The following is a 21,674-nucleotide window of genomic DNA, read 5'->3' on the forward strand; positions in this document are numbered from 1 at the left end:
GAATCTGAAATCCAAAATTAAGAGGCTAATCTCGCAGTTATTGGTTATTCTTGGGTTGGTCTTCTGCTGTCAAGGAAACAATTCCATACATGTATTCCAGGTTCTTTGTGGTAGATTGAGTGAAAGATGTATGGGTTTGAGAAAATTCCCTGTGTCAAAAAATTCCCTGTGTCTCTGAGATTCTGTCTGGAGCGCATAACTTTTAAAATGGATGACTGATCCCATACGTGAAAATTTCCAGGTATAACGGTTTCCTCAGTCAACAACCACATCTTGATACCCAGTCATGAATCTATCTTCTGGGCTCACCTTGGAAGTTCTTATGGATGACCATCTTCTGATGACTGAACCCCAACAGTTCTGGGACCGGCCTGTGTCCTCAGGACCCAAACCAGTGAGCTTCCAGGTGAGCTTGACTGTAACCTAAGGGATCCCAGTCATCCAGGTCTCCTAAGAACTGACTTTTTCAGAGCTCCCAGGCCTGCCTGTCTCTCCAGGACTCAAATATGCTGGTACACAGAAGCTACCAGGCCCTATGAGTCACATATACTGCTTCACAGGAGACCCCAGGCCCACCGGCCTCTCCAGGACAGAACCCTACAAGTTTCTAGGCATCGCTGTCTCCTCATGACTGTACTCTGAGTTTTCCCGGGAATATCTGTTTCCTGCAACTAACCCCTGCAAGTTCTCAGACATGTCTGAACACCCAGCATTGAACCGCAAGAGCTTGACTCAGGTGCAGCAGTTGCAGTGGCACCAGGACACAGAGACCTAAGGAAACCTCTGAACCCTGATTGTTGATGTATTTTACAATTTAAACAGCAGCCAGGGCTCAAGTGTCGTCATCGCACTAGAGCCCATGACGCACTGGCTACGCCACTGGCTTGAGTGGCTACGGTCCTGTCGAAAAGAGTGATATACTTTTATCAATTTGCAACTTTTCGCTCACCAATCATATGGTTAGACAGGAAGCCTTTGACAGGCCCGTACCAGCCTTTGAAGTGAGTCCTCTGTGGAACATTGCGGTGTCCTGGGATGCGCCACCTTCAAAGGCTGCACGCACGGGTGCAGAGCAAGCAGCACTTTGTAGGGTTTTGACGACGCAAGTTTCACCTGGCTTTAAGTCTTTGTTTTCTGCTTGTTATTCATAACTTAAATTGTAACATAAGTCTTGGCGTGTTCTTTATTTTCACAAGAACAAAAAGGAAAGAGCCCGTGAGTTTTGAAAATGTAACTTTAAGTGCTTGTCTTTAACAGCAGCAGCACTGGAAGCATGCCCTATCCATACTATGTTGTATAGTCCAATCTTTTGCTTCACTGTTTTCTTTTAATGTCTACTTTCTAAAAGAATACATCGTGGTGCTGAAAACTTTGCTGGACACCTGATGCCCCTGTCTCTTCATCTCACTTTTCAGTTTCTTTTCATCCTCTGTTTCTCTCTCAGTCACTGTTTTTCCGTCGTCTTCTTCCTCCTTCTTTCCCACTCGCTTTTGTGTTTTTGTTTCTCTTGCTCTGGACCAAAGTCTGTGGAGGAATAATAAGTGTCAGTCCCCAAAAATGAGTTGTGGGCCCCACCTGCAACTACAAGCTCTAATTAAGCAGTGCCTGACTCCTTAAATGTATTGTTCTGAACAATAGGAATTTGTTATCTGCAAAACAAGACACACGTCTGTCTTTTAGCTGGAACAAATGTATACATGCTTTTTTAAGTCCCTCTTAGTACTATGAAGATCCTTTAGTATAAGCTCGCAGGATTTTTTGCAGAAAGATGAAGTAATGGTTTCAGGTTCACACATGGTGTCATATTAGAAGTAGTCGGTCTTTGTTTCATAGGCATTTCACAGGATTAATGACGAGTCAGTCTTCAAAGTGAAGGATGACATATAGGGTTTTATGTCGGCAGGGCCGGACTGGGAACCCAACCCAGCCCTGGAAATTCAGTTAGACCGTCCCCAGGGGTTGAGGGGGTGTACTAGTGAAACGTACTGCTGCTGCTTTTGTTACAGGGGGGCGATATTGCAGCACTGTTGCAAAACCATTCCCTAGTGAAAAAAACGGCCTCCACCTTTCTGGCCCACCGGGAAAATGCCCGGTGCCCGCTATGCCCAGTCGGCCCTGAATGTCGGTCGTATTTTAACTTGTCAGCGGTATTGGTCGGCTCTCTTAAACAGATTTGTACCAGTGGTATTTTAATCCCTTCCGTGCTCCCGTCGGCCATTGGCCGTCGGGAGTACTACCTCGCTGGTGCTGCCGTCGGCCAATGACCGACGGAGCCCCGCCCAATGGCCGACGGAGCCCCGCCCACTCTTCAGAACGCCCGCACAGCTGCGTAAAAACCGCTGCGGTTAAGGCGTTAATTTGTCAGTGGTATTGGTGAGCTCACATAAACAGATTTGTGTGTGTGGCATTTGAGTTTGTTGCCAGGAAATTGGATAATTATTCATTTTGGCTTCAAATAACAGCATATAATGTTTTGGTAAATGTTGGTCGTGGTGTTTCACTCAAAAGAAACCAACTTCAAATAATTCTGACCGATCAAATCTCTGAGACAGTCAAATACCCCCCCAAAAAATATGTTTTTGTGGTCCAACCCTTGGCGTTTTTGATTTGCTCCATTTAGTTAGCCCGGGTTAATTAGATTCCACCAGTGTTAAGAAACTACGTTCCTACATTAATGCTGGCCAGCTATCACAAAACGAGCATGCACAAAGACAATAAGCCTCAATCAATCAATCAATCAATCAATCAACCAAAAAAACGTTCTTTCTCCGAAACATAGCTGGCATAAAAAGTATTCTATACACATAATCATCATCCATAAAAAATCATTATCAATTAAATGCACATAATAATTGTATAAAATTAATAATAAGAAAAGTTTAAAAATAGTAAAATACATAAACTCTAAGAATAATAGATGTTTCCATTCACATTTAGACCCCTGTACCCCTTTATTTCCTTATATTAGAAACTACTGAAACACTCTCTGCTTTTTTAGAGCAGCCCACAGAAACGAGGCCATACAAAAACATATAAAAGGGTCAGGTAACAACTGAAGATAATAAAGGGGTGGTCGACATTGTTTAAAATTAAGTCTCTGAGTGGGTAATCCAAATTCACTGCCTCAAAAGACCAGGGAAAAAAGGAAACCCATTGGGTTTTTAAAAAGAACCCTCATCGACCAACCTAGTTACGCTGATATGTAGAACTTTGGTGAAAACTGTAAGTACGGGATCACCCCCACATTCACAGTATACCTTAGCATGTGTACTGATATCTTACGAGGCCTTTTTTGACCTCAAACCACTTCCTGGTCCTGAAGAAAGCTTATCAACTTACGGTGCAAAGGCTGGAACATATAGACCATCACAAGGATATTCTAGACCAATTCAGTCCTAAAAACCCCTGTACCCCTTTATTTCCTTATATTAGAAACTACTGAAACACTCTCTGCTTTTTTAGAGCAGCCCACAGAAACGAGGCCATACAAAAACATATAAAAGGGTCAGGTAACAACTGAAGATAATAAAGGGGTGGTCGACATTGTTTAAAATTAAGTCTCTGAGTGGGTAATCCAAATTCACTGCCTCAAAAGACCAGGGAATAAAGGAAACCCATTGGGTTTTTAAAAAGAACCCTCATCGACCAACCTAGTTACGCTGATATGTAGAACTTTGGTGAAAACTGTAAGTACGGGATCACCCCCACATTCACAGTATACCTTAGCATGTGTACTGATATCTTACGAGGCCTTTTTTGACCTCAAACCACTTCCTGGTCCTGAAGAAAGCTTATCAACTTACGGTGCAAAGGCTGGAACATATAGACCATCACAAGGATATTCTAGACCAATTCAGTCCTAAAAATATCTGCCTCTTTTTTCTTTTTAATCTTGTCCCAGACCTCAACAATAAAATACTTCAGGCTGGAAGGAGGATCCTAGCGACATTTTTAAACCATCACACTGAATTTGCGTCTATCACCAAAAACCACCTGCCCCGCTGTAATCAGGTCGAAGCAGACCTGGGATGCACTCGGCACCCCAGGTGAGAATCCGATTATTAAGCATGTCACCATCTAGGTTGGTGGGTGAGGGTTGTTTTAAAAAACCCAATGGGTACCCCTTATTCCATTGTCTTTTGATGCAGTGAATAGGATTCCCCCTCAGGGTCCGTCCCTATTGTTATTTTGTATTGTTTTCTTGGGAAGAGGACATACCTCCCATTTTCTCCCTCTCACTCTTTGTTTATGCTAAAATTAAGTCTCCGCACAAGTGGTAGAATGTACCTATTTCTTTCCTCAATACTCAACTTACAGAAATATATCAAATGAAGGTCTCATTCAGGAGATTGTGCATCACATGGACAGACAGGGAGTGCATCGGTCAAATAGATGTTAGTTGGATAACCTAGCATACGAGAGATATTTTTTAATCGAAACCTCAGTAATACATATCTATGTTAGCGGTTCATAATAAAAGATAAATAAGAGCTCACTGTTTTATCTATGCTAGGGGCAAAATGATATTGTTTGACCGTATGCTTATTACAGGTATGCATCCATCTGTCTCTTCCCAGTTTATATACTAATTAGGCCTTCAGTTCATTCCTTGAGATGGTTAAACATGGTTTGTGATCCTCAAAAAATATATATAGGCCAATTGACTGAAGGTTGGACTTAATATACTGGAGCATTTTATCATACTCATTGTTAGACCTGGCTCCTTGGCGTGAGTCTCCCTTCCACTTTTTGCTGATGTGCCTCATATGTTTTGCTGGTGTTAGCTACTCAGGGCACTGTGCCACTGCCAATCAGTGCCACAGTGCAAGTGCTCCCTATAAAAAGTGTATACATTGATTGGTGTCCATGATTGGGTTATTTGGTTTATTGTCAGACCCCAGTAAAGTGCACCAGGAGTGCCAGGGCATGTAAATACAAATGCTGCTAGTGGGCCTGCAGCACTGGTTGTGCCACCCACAGAAGCAGCTTTTTTAAAATGTGTCTAAGGTCTGCCATTGCAGAACCTGCGTGCAGTCTGGTACTGTCATGCTGGCTGGGCAAGTGCACACACTTGCCAGCCCCTAAACCTTCCCTTTACTTCATGTGAGTCACCCCTATGGTAGGCCCAAGGGCAGGGTGCATTGTAAGCATAAGGTAGGACAAACCCTGATGTGTGTGGCATGTCCTAAAAGTGAATTACAGCCATTTTAGTTTTTCACTTTTGTAAGGCTACCTGTTCTCATAGGCCGGAATGGGCTGCTGGAATTATTACACACTATAATCCCAGCAGGCTCAGGGAACATGGTAGGAAGTCAAGTTTAGTATGCCTGAACTCAGAATAATAAAATACTTCTTTTAGTAAAGTTTATATTAATATCCTGTTTTTGCAAATGCTACTTTTTGAAAGTTAGCATTTGCTTGACTAACCATTTCAGCCCGCCTCTGCTAGGATATGTATCTGCTGTCTCATTTCTGTGGGTGACAGGGCTGGGGGATTCCAGGAGACAGTCTGGGCTGCCAGGTGGTGAATAGAGAGATTACACCAGGATGGGTGGGAGGAGTGCCCCTTGACTCTGAATAGGGCTGTACTCTGCCACCACAATGCTGGCTCCACCTCCTGCGGAGCGTCTGATGTCTCTGCCCTGCACCCTGAAAGACGAAGCAGAGTCTCCGCAACAAAGTGATCCAAAACCGGGTTGAACTAGGCAGAGGCCCCCCTGGCCTGCAAGGACAAAATAAATGGTGTATACAAGTAGGAACCCTGCTCCCAAGAAATTAGATCCTGTCTGCGCTAAGAAGAAACTCTGCCCGAAGAGAAGGACCTGGGAAAGCTGCATGGTGGACTACTGTCTCTAGCCTGAGAGACTGGCCTGTGGTGGGTGCCTTGCTGCAAGAAGGAGAGAAGACAAAGACTGATAAAGACTTTTATTTCAACTTGTGCAATCTCTGACAAAGATCTCCAAGGGCTTGGGTGTGAGCCTGCCCCCTGAACTGAGCCTCAGGAACATTGGGCTCTACCCCCCTGAAGAGAAAGCTGCTGATGGTGCTGCCTTCCCCTGCAGCGCTAACCACATGAGTGCGTTGTGAAGCTTGCCACGCACTCTGAGAACATGTGCACCCCGGTCCCGCCGAGCAATGCGACTTCTGGTTGATCGCGGCGCAACTCGCACAGTAAAGGCCAGCCCCGCCAGGCCCGAGCACAGTGACTGCTGCCAAATCGAGCCGGAGCCCGCACCGCAAGAACGGACCCATCCGGTCCGAGCATCGTGATCCTGTGGCCCCCGAGTCGTAGCTCACAAAGTAAAGACGGACTCCACCTGGGCTCGCTCCTCCATGTGACGCCCTGCTGAAAGCGCCTCTCCGCTTGCATCGCCTCAAGCCGCTTTACCCCCATTGGAGTTCTGGACTTTTTTGGTTCCGTCCAGAGGTGTCAGGGTACAACACCCAAAGACCCCGGAGTCCCACCTGCCTTGGTGCACAAATGAACAGAAACACGGGCTTCTCGATGGTGGCGTCAAAGACCAAAGGTTTATTACTGCAGGGACACAGAAGTCACAGAATCTACACACGGGCAGAATCTAGGAGACTGTTCGATTTGTACAAAGTGGGTTGCTCCTTATATACTAAAAATTGTGCTCTAGGCAAATATTTCACATGTCGGTACATTCCCAAACCTTTGTGTCTCTAAACAATAAATATTTGGCGTTACACAGGAACTGTCGATAAAATCTGATACCAAACATCTACGAAGAGGGGTTCCCACTAGTTCATCACAATCCCCTGTCAATATTGCATTCAGGACCCGGACCGCCTCATCGTAAAGTTCGTTACCTCCCCCTAATAAAGGCCCAGAAGGAAAGGAGCAGAGCCAGGTGCAGAAGATAGAAAAGCGGGATAAGAGATGTTTGTGGGTTGTAAATGGGCAAGGCTACCGGCTTCGGCCGCCTAATCATGATCAGGTACAATGGACAGGAAAACCAGTTCAGGTGGGCTGGCCTCGGGCAGAGGAGGCAGCCTTTGTCGAGTCATGCAGCTTCAGCGTGATCTGGTTTAAGGTGCACGTGTCATGTAAGAGGTGAATCTCCGGCTAAGGCTACGTGTCCTTAATCAAAGTGGAGTGAATGAAATGATCAGAGGCTATTGCATATGTGAGGGCAAGGAACCACAAAATGGCGGCCACGATCTAAGATGGATGCCGTGGGTATATCAGAAATATGTCAATGGAAGGAGTGCTCTTGCTCGTAGCGTAGCGAAAACACTAGGATATACTAAATGGATCATTTGCGGTTCGCTGATACTAATTTTATGTATTTCCGACAAACTTGAAAACACGGGTTCAAGTCGTCACGGAACCGTCACGGAACCTCAGACCCTCCTTTTGCCCTTACATAGGCAATTACTCAATCTATGTCTGAATCTAGTTCTATGCTCATCAGGTCAGTGACATGCTGTTGTATCATCATCCTTTCTCGTGTCTTTTCTCCAAATGCAGGTGGTTTCCTAAAACAGGTTGTAGCACAAAGACTACACAGAGCAGGACCACACTGGATAATCAGACAACATGAGAATAGTAATATTAAGATGACACCAATGACCATTAGAACCTTCCATCCCCACGCTGAGATCAGAGTCCAAAACCACTCCATGAAGGACCAGTTTCCCTTGTCTACATGTATGGAGTCTGAAATCTTGTGCAACTTAGAGATCGCCTCGTAAACTGTTGGAGCATTATTAGGAATAAAGACACAGCAGCTCGATTGGATCATTCTGCATACCCCACCTCGATCTGCAAGTATAACATCTAGAACCATACGGTTCTGCAATGTCATGAGCCTATCCGCCTGAAGCTCAGCTGTCAGATTGCTAAGGGCACCAGCAGTTTCGGTAATAGTAGATTCAACTACCCGTGTTAGCTGACGTATGTTTCTACTATTGGCCATAGGCCCCCAGAACGGAAGGAAGCCTTTGAAGAAGTCTCCAGCTTCCTGACCAGCTGTATCTTCCTTGCTGAAGACACCTCTCGCTACTCTTGTTCTGTGGTAATCAGGTGAAGCAGTGTATGTCGGAGGCAATAATCGAGCAATATAACATGATCCTGAAAAGTCGGCAGGCAACCATGTATAAGCTCTGTCTCGACAAATGAAATAGGTACCCCTAGCAGTAAGAAAGGCAGGGGAAGAGTTAGCCGGAAACACATAAGTCTCTACGCACTCACTCCTCCCTAGCTGAGCTCTCGGATTTCTCCCATTACCTTGCAAACAGACCTGACCTCGGTGAGGTACGACCCAGATTGGAGTTGAGCTTTTACGCTTGCTTTCTCCTAAACTAAGGCGATACTCTGAAGTATTCCAACTTAAATATACTCGCAATTCGTCTCTAGGGTATGATGGAGTATTATTGACGTCTTTGACCATGTCAATAATTCCCTGGACTAAAGCTTTGTTGGCAGAGTTATATTTAGTGGAACGTGGTGGACGTGGAGGATAGGTCTCAAGAGCATAAGCAAAGATGGTTTGAAGGGCCTGAAATGATCCATTGTAGCTGAAAGGCAAAACCAGATAGGGAATACCTTTATCCATAGTGTGGGGTATCAAGCCACACACCCAACAGTCTGTCGTGTTAACTACCAGTTGGTGTTGGTGCAAGAGCTGTACAAAAGTATTATTAATGAATTCTGAGCGTCGAGCTTGCTCATGTTCCGGAAACGAGTGAAAAGAGTGTATAGAAGAAACAGTAGAAATAGCAGGATCAAGGGGAGGTACTGTAGATACTGGCACAAAAATCAAATTTATGCTAAAGACAATTCCACCCACCAATGTTGCTAAAACAATCAAAAATGTAACGGCACATTGCATCAAGAAACATTTGCTGTGGAGAATTCTATTTAGTCTGTTTCTGCGAACGTAAATCACATTCTTTCGTTGCAGCGCAGGAAGCTCCATCTTCTACAATCCGCTCGCGACCACTGATGATGTGTACGTAGATGAAAATGCCTCTGTCAGCCCTGGGAGTTCCCAGTACTAACAGAAAGATCGACCTTGTGTCAGACCCCTGCAAATTCAAACTAGGCACACAGCCACGACCCTACGGCTACCCAGACGGCAAGGCAATTTTAAAAACAATAAACAATAGCAAACTTCCTGGCTGAAGGCAAAAGTTCAAAATATATATATATATATCAAAATCACAGTATGCAGTTGCCTGCTTTATTAGTCCTTTTTATGGCTTCTAAGGTGGTATCTTTTCTTCGCTGGTACTGTTTGATCGGAAAATAGTGTATCACTAGCAGCTGTTGCAGAGTTTACGTTCGCAGATGGCAAAGTTTCTTCTGATGCTGGAGACAAATTTTCAATGTTCAAAGGAGTCTTTTCAAGAGGATAGTCACGTTTCAAAGTGTCAGAAATCAAATCGGCATCGCTGAAAGGGACAAATTTTGGAGTTATTTCAGCTTCGGAGGCACCAATTCCCTTCTTCACCCAGTCGTCGTAGGGCAGCGGCAGTGGAACACGCTTTACGTGAGAAGCGTGGATCCAGTGCTTGCGACCAGCAACACGTACAGCTGTCCTCGTCGCCAGCAGGACCTGGAAGGGGCCGATGTAGCGAGGCTGAAGATTCTTTGTCCTCGCAAAATTTCTGACCACCACGTGGTCGCCGGGTTTCAGCTGATGCCCTGGACTCTCCGGAGGTTTTGGCAAAGCATCAAAGACCTGTTGATGAATAAGACTCAATTTAGCAGTCAAGTCGTAAAGATAGTCTATCAACATAGGATATTCAATGGAGCAGAATTGTTTAGGCCTTGGCACACCCCAGATATTTGCCGGGCGGCCAAATACAATCTCATATGGAGAAAGCCCTATTCTAGAATGCACTGTTGCTCTCGTTGATAACAAAGCCAAAGGAAGTGCGTCTGGCCAAGCCAAACCTGTGGATGCTTGAATTTTGGCTATTTTAAGCTTGAGGGTGCCATTGTAACCCTCGACTAAACCAGCAGACTGGGGATGGTTCGCACTATGAAATTTTTGTTTCAATCCTAGACCAGCACACACACTCTGCATAACTTTCCCTATAAACTCACTTCCGTTATCTGACCATACAATCCGTGGCATTCCAAACCTAGGGAAATATTCCTTGAGAAGAATTTTGGCAGTTGATAAAGCAGTGTTGTCCTTTAGTGGGTATGCTTCTATCCACCTGGAAAAAGCACAAACTACCACCAGGACGTACTTTAAATTGTTGCAGCGTTCCATGTGAATGAAGTCTAACTGTATTACTTCAAAGGGACAGGAAGGAGGAGCAAAATGACCAGCTGGAGTTGGAGTTCCCTTGCCAGGATTATGCATCAAGCACACCATACAATTTTTCACCACTCTCTCTGCACACTTACTGATTCCCTCATTCTTCCAGACCGGAGCTAACATCTTACATATCCCTTTAGAACTTATGTGCGCCACTCCATGCGCCATCGTCACTACTGCAAGCACATACGCATCAGGCAACATCCAACGCTGCTGTTCTGTCAAATCGATCCAACATCCATTCGAGTCCAATTTGCCCGTACTTTCTCTCCATACGCGTTTCTCTTCCTCAGTCGCTTCTTTCTGAATCTCTTTCACACTTTCCATTGTGTCCTCACACATTCCAGACTCAGCAATCCATCTTGCAGACGTAGCAACATACATTCTACTCATCATGTCTCTAGCTGTCTGTTTAGCGGTTTCATCAGCAAAGGCATTTCCCCGACCAACATCATCCGTGATTGCTTTATGAGCACTGCACTTCACAATCGCAACTTCAGTCGGTAAGGTTAGAGATTCTAACAAGTCGTTAACTAGCTGACCATGTTGAATCTTAGTCCCATGGGACGTAATGAAACCCCTTTCTCTCCACAACCGGCCAAAACTATGGGCCACGCCAAATGCGTACTGACTATCTGTAAACACATTCACTCTCTTTCCCTCAGCTAAAACACACGCTCTCGTAAGAGCTATTAACTCTGCAGCTTGGGCAGAATTCTGACTCACTCTTGCAGTCTCCACAATCGTCTTCAAAGTCGTTACTGCGTAGGCAGCAGTCACATCACCATTCTCCAATTTAAAACATGACCCGTCCACATACAGCGTACCATCTGGGTCGGATAGAGGAGTATCTCTCAAGTCGATACGACCTTTTGTCTCTTCCTCCGTTTTGAAATAACAGTCATGTGGCTCAGAATCACTCGACTCTTGATCAGTCGGCAACAATGTTGCTGGATTCAATACATTGCATCTTTTGATCTGAATATGACTCGCTAATAACGTCAGCTCGTAACCAGATAATCTCGCACTAGTAAGGTGTTGTGTCTTCGTTCGGTTCATGAGTGTGTCCACTGCATGAGGAACCATGACCACTAGCATATTGTTCATCACCAAACCAGCAGATTGTCGAATGGAAGCTGCAGCTGCCGCTGTAGCCCTCAAACAACTAGGCAATGCTCTAGCTACCGGATCTAATGTTGATGAGAAATACGCACAAGGGCGTTGTTTATCACCAAACTTCTGTGTCAGAACACTCAACGCGCAACCTTCTCTTTCGTGAACGTAGAGCGTGAATGGCTTACTGTAATCAGGTGTGCCCAATACAGGAGCTGAACACAAAGCTTTTCGTAATTCAGCAAAACTCTCTTGACATTCATCAGACCATGGCACCGGACTCGGAACATTTTTCCCAGTCAAAGCTACCAATGGCTTTGCTAAAAGTGAAAAATTTGGGATCCATTGCCTACAGTAAGAGGTAATACCTAGAAAGGCACGTACTTCCCTCTGTGTGCGTGGAACACTCATCTGCGTAATTGCTTTTATTCTTTCTGGGGTCAACTTCCTTCCCTCCTTTGACAAGAGATGACCTAAGTAGGTTACTTCTTGGCAGCAATATTGCATTTTGGAAGGTGACACCTTATGATTCAAATTAGACAAATGATGCAATAGTGAAATTGTAGCTGCCTTGCAAGTTTCCTTGTCATCGGCAGCCACCAAAAGATCGTCTACGTACTGTACTAGGGCAGAGCCTGGAGGAAGGACAAAAGAATCTAACTGGCTTTTTAAAGCTTGACTGTAAATAGATGGACTTTCACAGTAGCCTTGTGGAGCGCGTTGAAATCTGAAACTGCGACCTCCTAAACAGAAGCCAAAAATATCTCTACTTTCCTCGGCTATCGGAATGCTGAAAAAGGCATTCTTCAAGTCGATGACTGAGAACCAATTGGCTGTAGCGGGAATCAATGTTAGCAAGGCAGTAATGTCTGGCACTACAGGAAACTGCGGAATTACAATCTTATTAACTTCTCTAAGGTCTATGACAAACCTATAAACTGGAGGCTTTGTAGGATCTGTTCGTTTCAAAATCGGCAATACAGGACTATTACAAACATTTCCTCGCGTTTCTTCAACCACACCTTTTTTAATCAAATCTTGCACAATCAATAAGAGTGCACGCTCACCTTCATTCGATATTTTATATTGAGGAATTCTTGGAAATTTCACATTCGCTTTCAAAGTTACTACATACGGTGGAATCTCTAGGAGACCTACATCATTGGGACCAGTCGCCCAAAGAGAATCAGGGAGTGAACGTAGCTCCGGCGGGAGTTTGTCCATTGACAAGTACATCGGAGAGGTGAGTCTTTTACCCAAAGTAAGCTGTACTCCTTCCGGAGAACAGTACAATGTCGCATATAGTCGTTTTAACAAATCTAAACCAAGCAGATTTTCATTACAACCTGTCGTCAAAATTAAGGGTGCTTTCAATTGACACGGTCCAACAGAAATAGACAAAGGACCAGATATCGGGTTGTACACAGGGGCGCCTGAAAAACCTACGGAAACATTTGTTGAGCCAGACAAAGGTGCGCCAGGGAGTTTCGCATGCATGATAGAACTTTTTGCGGCACCAGTATCCAACAGAAACGGTTCGACTACACCTGATGTTGCTACTGCGACATAAGGCCCACTCTGATCCACTGGAACTGATACTACTCCCTCTCTCTGTCCATGGCTGTCCTAGTACCCATTTTGTTGAAATCCCTCTTCAACTTCACAATAATCCTCAACAAGATATTGCTGAGATCTATTCTGTTGAGCTGACTGTACATTTCGCTGATCAAAGTGATTAGAAGGACGATCATTAGTTTGTGGAGGCATAGCACCTCGTCCCCGACCTCTAGAATTCTGTGCAAAACCACCACGACCTCTCTGAGCTGCTGCCGCATTATTTTGCGCTAAAATCTGACAATCATTTTTATAATGACCCTCTTTCTTACAGTACGCACACTGATTCCACTGGTATTGAGGCCTGGTCGAATTATAATCTGTCTTTTGATACGAATTCTGTTGCATATTAGTCTGATTCGTGCGAGGCGGATACGCCTGCTGTAAAAGAACTTTAGTCTTTAAATCTTTCGTTTTCTTCTCTGATTTCTCCTTTTCCTCTTTATCCCTATTTTCGTAGTACTGTGCAGTCGCAAGTATTTGCGCTGTCGTAGATACAGCCCACGCACTTTCTGAGTCTTTCAATTTATTGCATAATTCGGGTAACAAATTATGCACAAATTTATCGACAAACAATCTCTGTCCTCCTTCTGTGCTCATATCCTGACCACTATGGTCTACAAAAGTCTCTTCGAACCTCGTGAAGAAGTCGGAGACACTTTCGTCTTTCTTCTGCTTGCATGCGGATAACTTATCCCAATTAACACGCAATGCTGGCATCAGAGTCTTCATTAAATCTATTATTCTGCCAGGAAGATTAGCAATTAGGGGTTCGGGTTTCGCACCACCTATTTGTTGAGCATCTGCTGCAGTGATAGCTGCCCAATCACCACCTAAAGCAGCCTGATGATCCTCTCTACGAATTTTAGCCCACACTGGTTGTGGAACTACATTACCAAACAACATATCGATGTCGGCTAAGTTCATTATACAAGCCTCAACTGTCTGTGTCAATTCCTTGTAATATCCGGCTGGATTCTTACGTGGATCTGGCAAGGCCTGTTTCACTGCTAACACTTCTGCTCGCTTCCACGGAATATGTATCCATACTCTTTGGAACTGTGCTGGAGCAGCTGCAATACCCGCATTATCATCACGTTGTACTGCTTCGCGCCAAATTGGAGGAACCTCCCTCATAGGATATTGGCGACTTAGCTTCATTCTACCTTTCTCTAAATCTCTCGGCGAACGAAGAGATGGATCATTCCTAAAACTCAAAATGAGTTCCATCGCTTCCTTTATATTATCGCCCACTATCATTCCAGCAGCAAACTCTTTTTGAATCTTAATTAAATCTTCCAAATCTGATTCGACATCGTCTTCTTCTATTTCCTCACGCAACAACGAGCACATCTCGTCGAAGACGTATCGCTGTGTTGGCTCTCCCCATTGCATAAATGTCTCTAACACATCTCTCGTACTATATCTTCTAACTTTTGTAATCCATCTGAGAGCCGTGGAGTCTAAAACTCCCCGTTCCTCAGTACTTGGAAGCTGACTCCGTCTCTGAACAGAGTCAGGAGTAGGAGTCTTAATCAAGGTTTTATATATAGGAGACAGCATATTAGTAACAGAATCAGTAATTCTTCGACGAACAGAAAGTGGAGTTAATACACTCGCAGACATAGAGAATGCAGTAGAGGTAGGAATAGATGACGAAACAGTAGGAGTATCGAGGAAAATAGTTTGAGGACCAATAGGTACAGTAGTAGGTATAGGAGCGGGCAGTGCAGGAAGAGGAGGAGCTGTAGGAACATTTACATTCATCACAGGAAGTACAGGAGCTTGATTCTGAGGAACAAGAACACCAGGTTGTCCAGCAACCGGCAATTGAACATTCGGTATAAGTGGAGCCGCAGCACCTTGTGCATACGGTGGAGGCGACCGTAACAGATAAGATAGCAGAGGATCGTTTTCGGAGTCCTCCAGTATCTTAGCCATTTTCGATGGCAAGGCAGGATAGCACTTGTCAATCGCTAAGTTACGCTCTCTAATGGCTACATCTATGGCTTTCTCACACTCGTTAGCCTGCAACTGCTTAGTCGCTTGCTCTAGAGTTAACTCTTCTAGTTCTTTCTGTTCTTTTTTCAACCTTTTCATTTCTCTCTGTTTGGATTCTTTCCGCCAATAACGAAAAGAGTCAAACATTGCCGGCCGGGCTTTCTTTCTAAACAATTTCGCTTCTAAATTGTCGAGAATCTCTTGTTCAAAACTACCATGCAGTGGCCAACTAAGGACACCATCCTTCTTACAATAACGGACCCATATCTCATTATAAGTTATAGGACCCACACCATACTTACAATATAGGTCATATAGGGGAGTCCCAATCGGAGGAACCAGACAGGAATCCTCTAATTGTGAGTCACTGTTGCAACTAAAACAAGACAACATTTTCCGACTTACCATTTTCAGTCCGGAACACAAAACAAACAAACACGGAACAAATATGTGCACTCGAACCAAGAACTGAGGCCTACCAAAACGAACTGATGTATCGATACCCAAACTGAACCAAATAGATTATCGTAACCAGAACAACCAATGATAATCTTACAAAACCAAACCAAACCAAGAACCGATCAAGGATTTTTAACAATCCTCACAAAAATAACCAGCTAGTTATCACTAAATACTTAACTGAGGCACTGAAGACGTCACCAAGGAGAAACCCGTCACGTTTCGCCGTACTAAGGACTGCACCACTTCGGGTCCAAGACAGGGCGACGGTCAAGGCAACGGCCCACTGCAGCCGTCCTGAACGGGAACCCTCGTGGAAGAGAACTTCAGGGCCACTTTTGCGATATGCCGGGATCGATGAAGTGGGGCGCCTCCCTCAGGAATCTTCACACGAAGCTTCTCGAACTCTTCAGGCTTTTGGACCGGTACCGAATGACGTCGCCCCACGTTGGGCGCCAATTGGAGTTCTGGACTTTTTTGGTTCCGTCCAGAGGTGTCAGGGTACAACACCCAAAGACCCCGGAGTCCCACCTGCCTTGGTGCACAAATGAACAGAAACACGGGCTTCTCGATGGTGGCGTCAAAGACCAAAGGTTTATTACTGCAGGGACACAGAAGTCACAGAATCTACACACGGGCAGAATCTAGGAGACTGTTCGATTTGTACAAAGTGGGTTGCTCCTTATATACTAAAAATTGTGCTCTAGGCAAATATTTCACATGTCGGTACATTCCCAAACCTTTGTGTCTCTAAACAATAAATATTTGGCGTTACACAGGAACTGTCGATAAAATCTGATACCAAACATCTACGAAGAGGGGTTCCCACTAGTTCATCACAATCCCCTGTCAATATTGCATTCAGGACCCGGACCGCCTCATCGTAAAGTTCGTTACCTCCCCCTAATAAAGGCCCAGAAGGAAAGGAGCAGAGCCAGGTGCAGAAGATAGAAAAGCGGGATAAGAGATGTTTGTGGGTTGTAAATGGGCAAGGCTACCGGCTTCGGCCGCCTAATCATGATCAGGTACAATGGACAGGAAAACCAGTTCAGGTGGGCTGGCCTCGGGCAGAGGAGGCAGCCTTTGTCGAGTCATGCAGCTTCAGCGTGATCTGGTTTAAGGTGCACGTGTCATGTAAGAGGTGAATCTCCGGCTAAGGCTACGTGTCCTTAATCAAAGTGGAGTGAATGAAATGATCAGAGGCTATTGCATATGTGAGGGCAAGGAACCACAAAATGGCGGCCACGATCTAAGATGGATGCCGTGGGTATATCAGAAATATGTCAATGGAAGGAGTGCTCTTGCTCGTAGCGTAGCGAAAACACTAGGATATACTAAATGGATCATTTGCGGTTCGCTGATACTAATTTTATGTATTTCCGACAAACTTGAAAACACGGGTTCAAGTCGTCACGGAACCGTCACGGAACCTCACCCTCTTCAGGATCGGAGCATACGCCGAGGTCAAGAGCCTGCCCCACAACGCATCGCTGCCCTCAAGGTGAAGACACTGCCGAGCCATCGAGCCATAGCTCGCATCGAAGGAGGAAGGCACCGCTGCGTGGGTCGTGGGAGCTACCCCTGCATCGTTGGCATTGAACTCCCTAAGAATCAGGTACATTACACTGCGATCTGTACGCCGTGCGAGTCTCACTAAACCTACGACTCGCACCGCCTTTTTGTTAAACAAGCACCTGGTACGTCTGCATCGTACGCCGCGCCCCGGACTGCAGTTTCCGCGAGGCGCACACTACTTGGAAAGCCGCTCTTTGTCAACGAGGTACGAGCCGCACTGGAGTGCTACGACTCGTACCCCAGTATAATCATCAGCACCGTACGCGTCGCACCACGAGGCGCGTGAGACTCAGCAGGGCCTTCCGTTTTCAACCCCACGAAGCGTACAGCAGTGCTACAAAGCGTACAGGAGCGCTACGAAGCGCACAGCAGTGAAAAACCTTGCCAAACAGAACTGAACATTGCCTTGAGTATTGTGGAACCTTCTTTTTACCCCCTTCGACGCTCATGACGAGCTCAGCTCGTCATGAGTTACGCCTGTCATACGCTCATGACGAGCTGAGCTCGTCATGAACCGCTGGTTTTTTAAAAACTCAGTGCACAGCGGGAAAATGCGTAGCGCGCATGGGGTTAAGTTATTGGAACCGCTTTGAAGTTACTGGAACCTGTAAATTACGCCTGATTAAGCCTGCATATAAAAGAGTATATTTTTACAGAAAATCAGACTTGTGTCTATCTGTGATGTGTCAGTTTGTTGCTGTGTGTATTATTACAAATGCTTAACGCCAAACGCTCTGGGGATTAGCCTTGTCTGCTCGCGCCACGCCGCCTAGAGGGTGAGCAGGGGTTATTTCTAGGAGTAGTCCTTTGCCCTGACTAGAGGAGTGGGTCCCTGCTTGTCACAAGTGCATACCTGTGCCAACCAGAGACCCCCAATTCTAACACTTTTACTATCCAACCTTAAGCTTTCCTTCACAATATCTTTAGTTAGATTGAGAGATTCCTTTCTCCAAACTGAGTGCCATAATAATATTAGTGTAATACGAACCTTATCCGAGATATACAGCACGTCTAACTCAGAATGGCAGTTATAAGTGGAGCATAGATTGTGGGACACCCTCCAACCTCTTCAGGAAGCTGTCCTCTATTCGTTGTAAAAGGGATATGTCAATCGTGCCCCATAGGACTGTCCCATAGGTGGCAACAGATATTGTTTTAGCCTTATAAATCTTCTTTAATGTGTCTATTGGCTTGTATCCAAGTTTTTTTCTGAAACTAAAAATGGCCCCAAATCTCTTTTCAATTAAAAAACCCATATTAACCACCATAATTCTCCTATAAAATAAAACCCCTAGGTAGGAAAAAGTATCCTCCACCTCCAGCCTTCTTCCTTGTACAACAATCCTGGTTGTTTCTTCTTTATAGGACCTGCCACAAGGACAAAGGACTAACCCCCAGATTCATCATTGTCATGTTTTGCGAGTCCTTAATAGCGATTATTAAGGAATCGCTATTAAAGACTCGCAAAACGGGATTCATGTAGAAATCGCAATATTTATTGCGATTTCTACAGCTTCCTTATTTGCGATTCGCTGGGGGAGTCATTCCTTATTTGCGATTAGAAAATAGCGATTCGCAAATAAGGATGCGATTTCAAGGGTGCCAGGGTGTCCAAAGGACACCCTGTAGCACCCCATAAATGGTAATGTACACAGGTGTTGCGCACACACATGTCCAAAGGACATGTGTGTGTGTAACATACAACTTAGAAAAATGCACTAAAGTGCATTTTTCTAAGTTTTCGCTATTTACCACTTAGTTACAGTTCGCAGTAAATAGCGGCCCCAGATTGCAAATTCGCAATTTTAAAATGGTTCATGAATTGCATTTAAGGAATCTCAAATTGAGAGTCCTTAAATGCAATTATTCGCAATTTAGCGATTTTTAGAATTGCGATTTTTGCATTTTGGATGATGAATCCCAAATGGAAAAATAGCGCTCGCAAAGGGCCAGATTCTCAGAATCTGGCCCTTTGAGAGCCGATTTCGGCTTCATGAATTTGGCTGTTAGGCTAATTTACTCGCAGGTGCAGATTATTTATGAATTGCAAGTATCAGGACAGGAGTTGAGTTAATGAGAGGAACAGGTCTCACCTTCAGGGCTTGAAGTCACTCTTGCCAGTTATGGAATTCTGGAGGCGTCCCGTGCGCCCCATGAATGTGTGCACCTATAGAATGGCAAGGACACTATTTTCCTTTTTTTAACTGTCTCATCTAAGATGATGGACTCCACTAAACTGATAAAAAAAAAGAAGTGTTAAGTGCACAAAAGCGCTTTCAATGTTGAGGAGCACCCAGCAGCAAATGACAGCTGCTGAGCCTTCCTAAAAAAGTGCAACAAAAAAAGAAAAACTGATTCGCCCACAAGGGTTTGGAGAGTAACGGAGGGGCAGTTCATTGGATCAATGTGGCGATAAAATAAAAATAAAGCCTGCTTGGATTGGGGTAAAGCTGTACATGTTGGAGACAGCAACACAGAGAGATATGGGGGAGAAACAGGCGAGTGTGAGAGAGAGAAACAAATGAGCCATAGAGCAACATAAGTGTGGGGGGTCAGGGAGCAAAGAAAACAAGAGCAGCTCGCGGGAGACTGCAAAGTGGAGCGCACAGAGGGAGCTCAGGGGTTTAAAGAGGAGAAGCAGCACATGAGAGAGATACCTAGAGTACACATTCATTCTCATGGAGTGTTGAAAGAAGAAAAAAAAAGTAGTTCCCGAATTGTGAGCAGTGGAAGGGCACAAGTAATCTAATAAAAAGATGGGAAAGAGGCCATGCCCCAGGGGAGGGTCAAACAGGAGAAGGGGAAGACAAGCTTTCAAATAAGAAGCAAGCAAATGAGTGTGTCACTGAAGCCAGCCAATGGCAAAAAGGGCGAAATCTAAACTCACTGTAAGGTTTTGGCATGTCCACAACAGGGCTTCCGCTGAGAGACAGCTAAGGCTGGCCAATGAGTGAGAACTAGACTTTCTTCTAGATGGTTGCCACCTTGGCTGGTTTTTACTGGCATGGCCAATATTTTTATATGGAGGCCAGTCAAAAGAAGTGACAGCCCTACCTTCTAGTGTCAAATTTAGTTTTTCCATTTGTCATTGAGAGTTAATGTCAATTTAAACCAGCGGCGGCTGGCAGGGAACGAGAGTGGAGGGCCAGGGGTCGTGGGGGAAGGTTTACAAAATAAAAAAAACACTTACCTTCTCGCCACATCTCGAGTCGTCTTCCCTCTGTGCCCCTCATCGTGGTACGATCTCTCCGCCGAAACCATGGGCCCTATGTAAAAAAGTGCTAAGGTAGGCACTTAGGACCATCTATAGAAGGTGCCATGGCTGATGCAATAGTATTGTGCACCTTAATTCTGCGCCCCCGGGCAGTTTGGTGTTCCAGAAGGGGCTGCCGATGCTTGCACAGCCAGTTTTGGCCGGCATGGCTCACAGGTGGGGGAGCAGGCATTGGGGGGGGGGGGAGGGGTTCAAGGGTGTGGCACGTGGGGGTTGGGTCATAAAAATAAAAAAATGTTTTTAATGTAAACTTACCTCGAGGCTGGGTCCTGTGTCTTCTTTGCTCCTGCTCTCCTGCCTCCGACAGAAACAGGAAGCAGGCAGCCAGGCTCCCTCCCCAAAGCCAATCACAACGCTACAATGCAGGGTTGTGATTGGTCTGAGTGCCGTGGCTCGGTGCTCAGACGGGGAATGGGAGGCTGAGCATTTTCCCAACAAGGATGTGTAATGCAGCTTGGTGGGAACATGGTGCCAAGCAGTCCTGCGCACTTTGAAGTGCATGGTCCGAGACCACATTTAGTTGAAGGTGAGAGATCAAGATTTGAGTAGTTCAAGGTGTATACTAAATTCACAGACCTAAACACAATTAATGAAAAACAAAAGAATAGGCAACAGCAACAGCCTCAGACTCTTTCATAGCATTTAATCCATTTTTTGAAACAAGATTCAATCCACAATTATTTTACATTTTATATACAGCGCCCCGTATCTAGAGCGTGCAGTAAAGGAAAAGAAGGTGTTGAAAGGGCGTGATCGTGAAAAGGTGAAAAGGAGAGGTTTCACACAGAGTGTACAAAAATTATTCTATATTATGACTCTGTCCAGGGGATACCGACGCGTGTCTACTTTGAAGTACCCTGCCTATTATAAAAAACTGCCGGTTTAAGTTTCTCGATCGGCGAGGGAATTCTCCTTCAGTTTGAAACATTGACCATCAGCCCAATTTCAGGCTTAATTAAAACTTGAAGATTTCTCTATACTGCACAATTGACTATGGATTGTCCCTGAAGACACATATAATGTTATATGGTCTCAGTATCTTGATAGGAACCCCCTACGCATAGAACAAGAGGATCTGTTCAATACCCTCATTTGAATTATTTGGACCGAGTTATTTTGGAAGACATTACGCCTACTTCATCCTGTGAAGGGGTCATCTGCCTGATCCCTTGCCCCGTTGCACCTGTCCTGAGGAAGACTCGCATGGCCCAGGCATAACTAACCGGAAGGCCGCAAGACAAGTCGAAACGTCGACAGACATCCTATAATACCTGGACCACTAATGTTATTCCCCCCTTGTGCAGACATTGACTCATCTGATGTCCCTTGAATAACTAGAAGGA

The 21,674-nt window shown here is 45.0% G+C and overlaps 1 protein-coding gene across 2 annotated transcripts in view; it reads left to right on the forward strand.

The window, feature by feature from the left end:
* ARHGAP24 (Rho GTPase activating protein 24) overlaps positions 1 to 21,674 on the forward strand; it is a 1,593,044-nt gene that overhangs the window by 1,086,210 nt on the left and 485,160 nt on the right. The window lies entirely within an intron of this gene.

This window comes from Lissotriton vulgaris, chromosome 3_1 (assembly GCF_964263255.1).
Source record: "Lissotriton vulgaris chromosome 3_1, aLisVul1.2, whole genome shotgun sequence".
NCBI lineage: Eukaryota > Metazoa > Chordata > Amphibia > Caudata > Salamandridae > Lissotriton > Lissotriton vulgaris.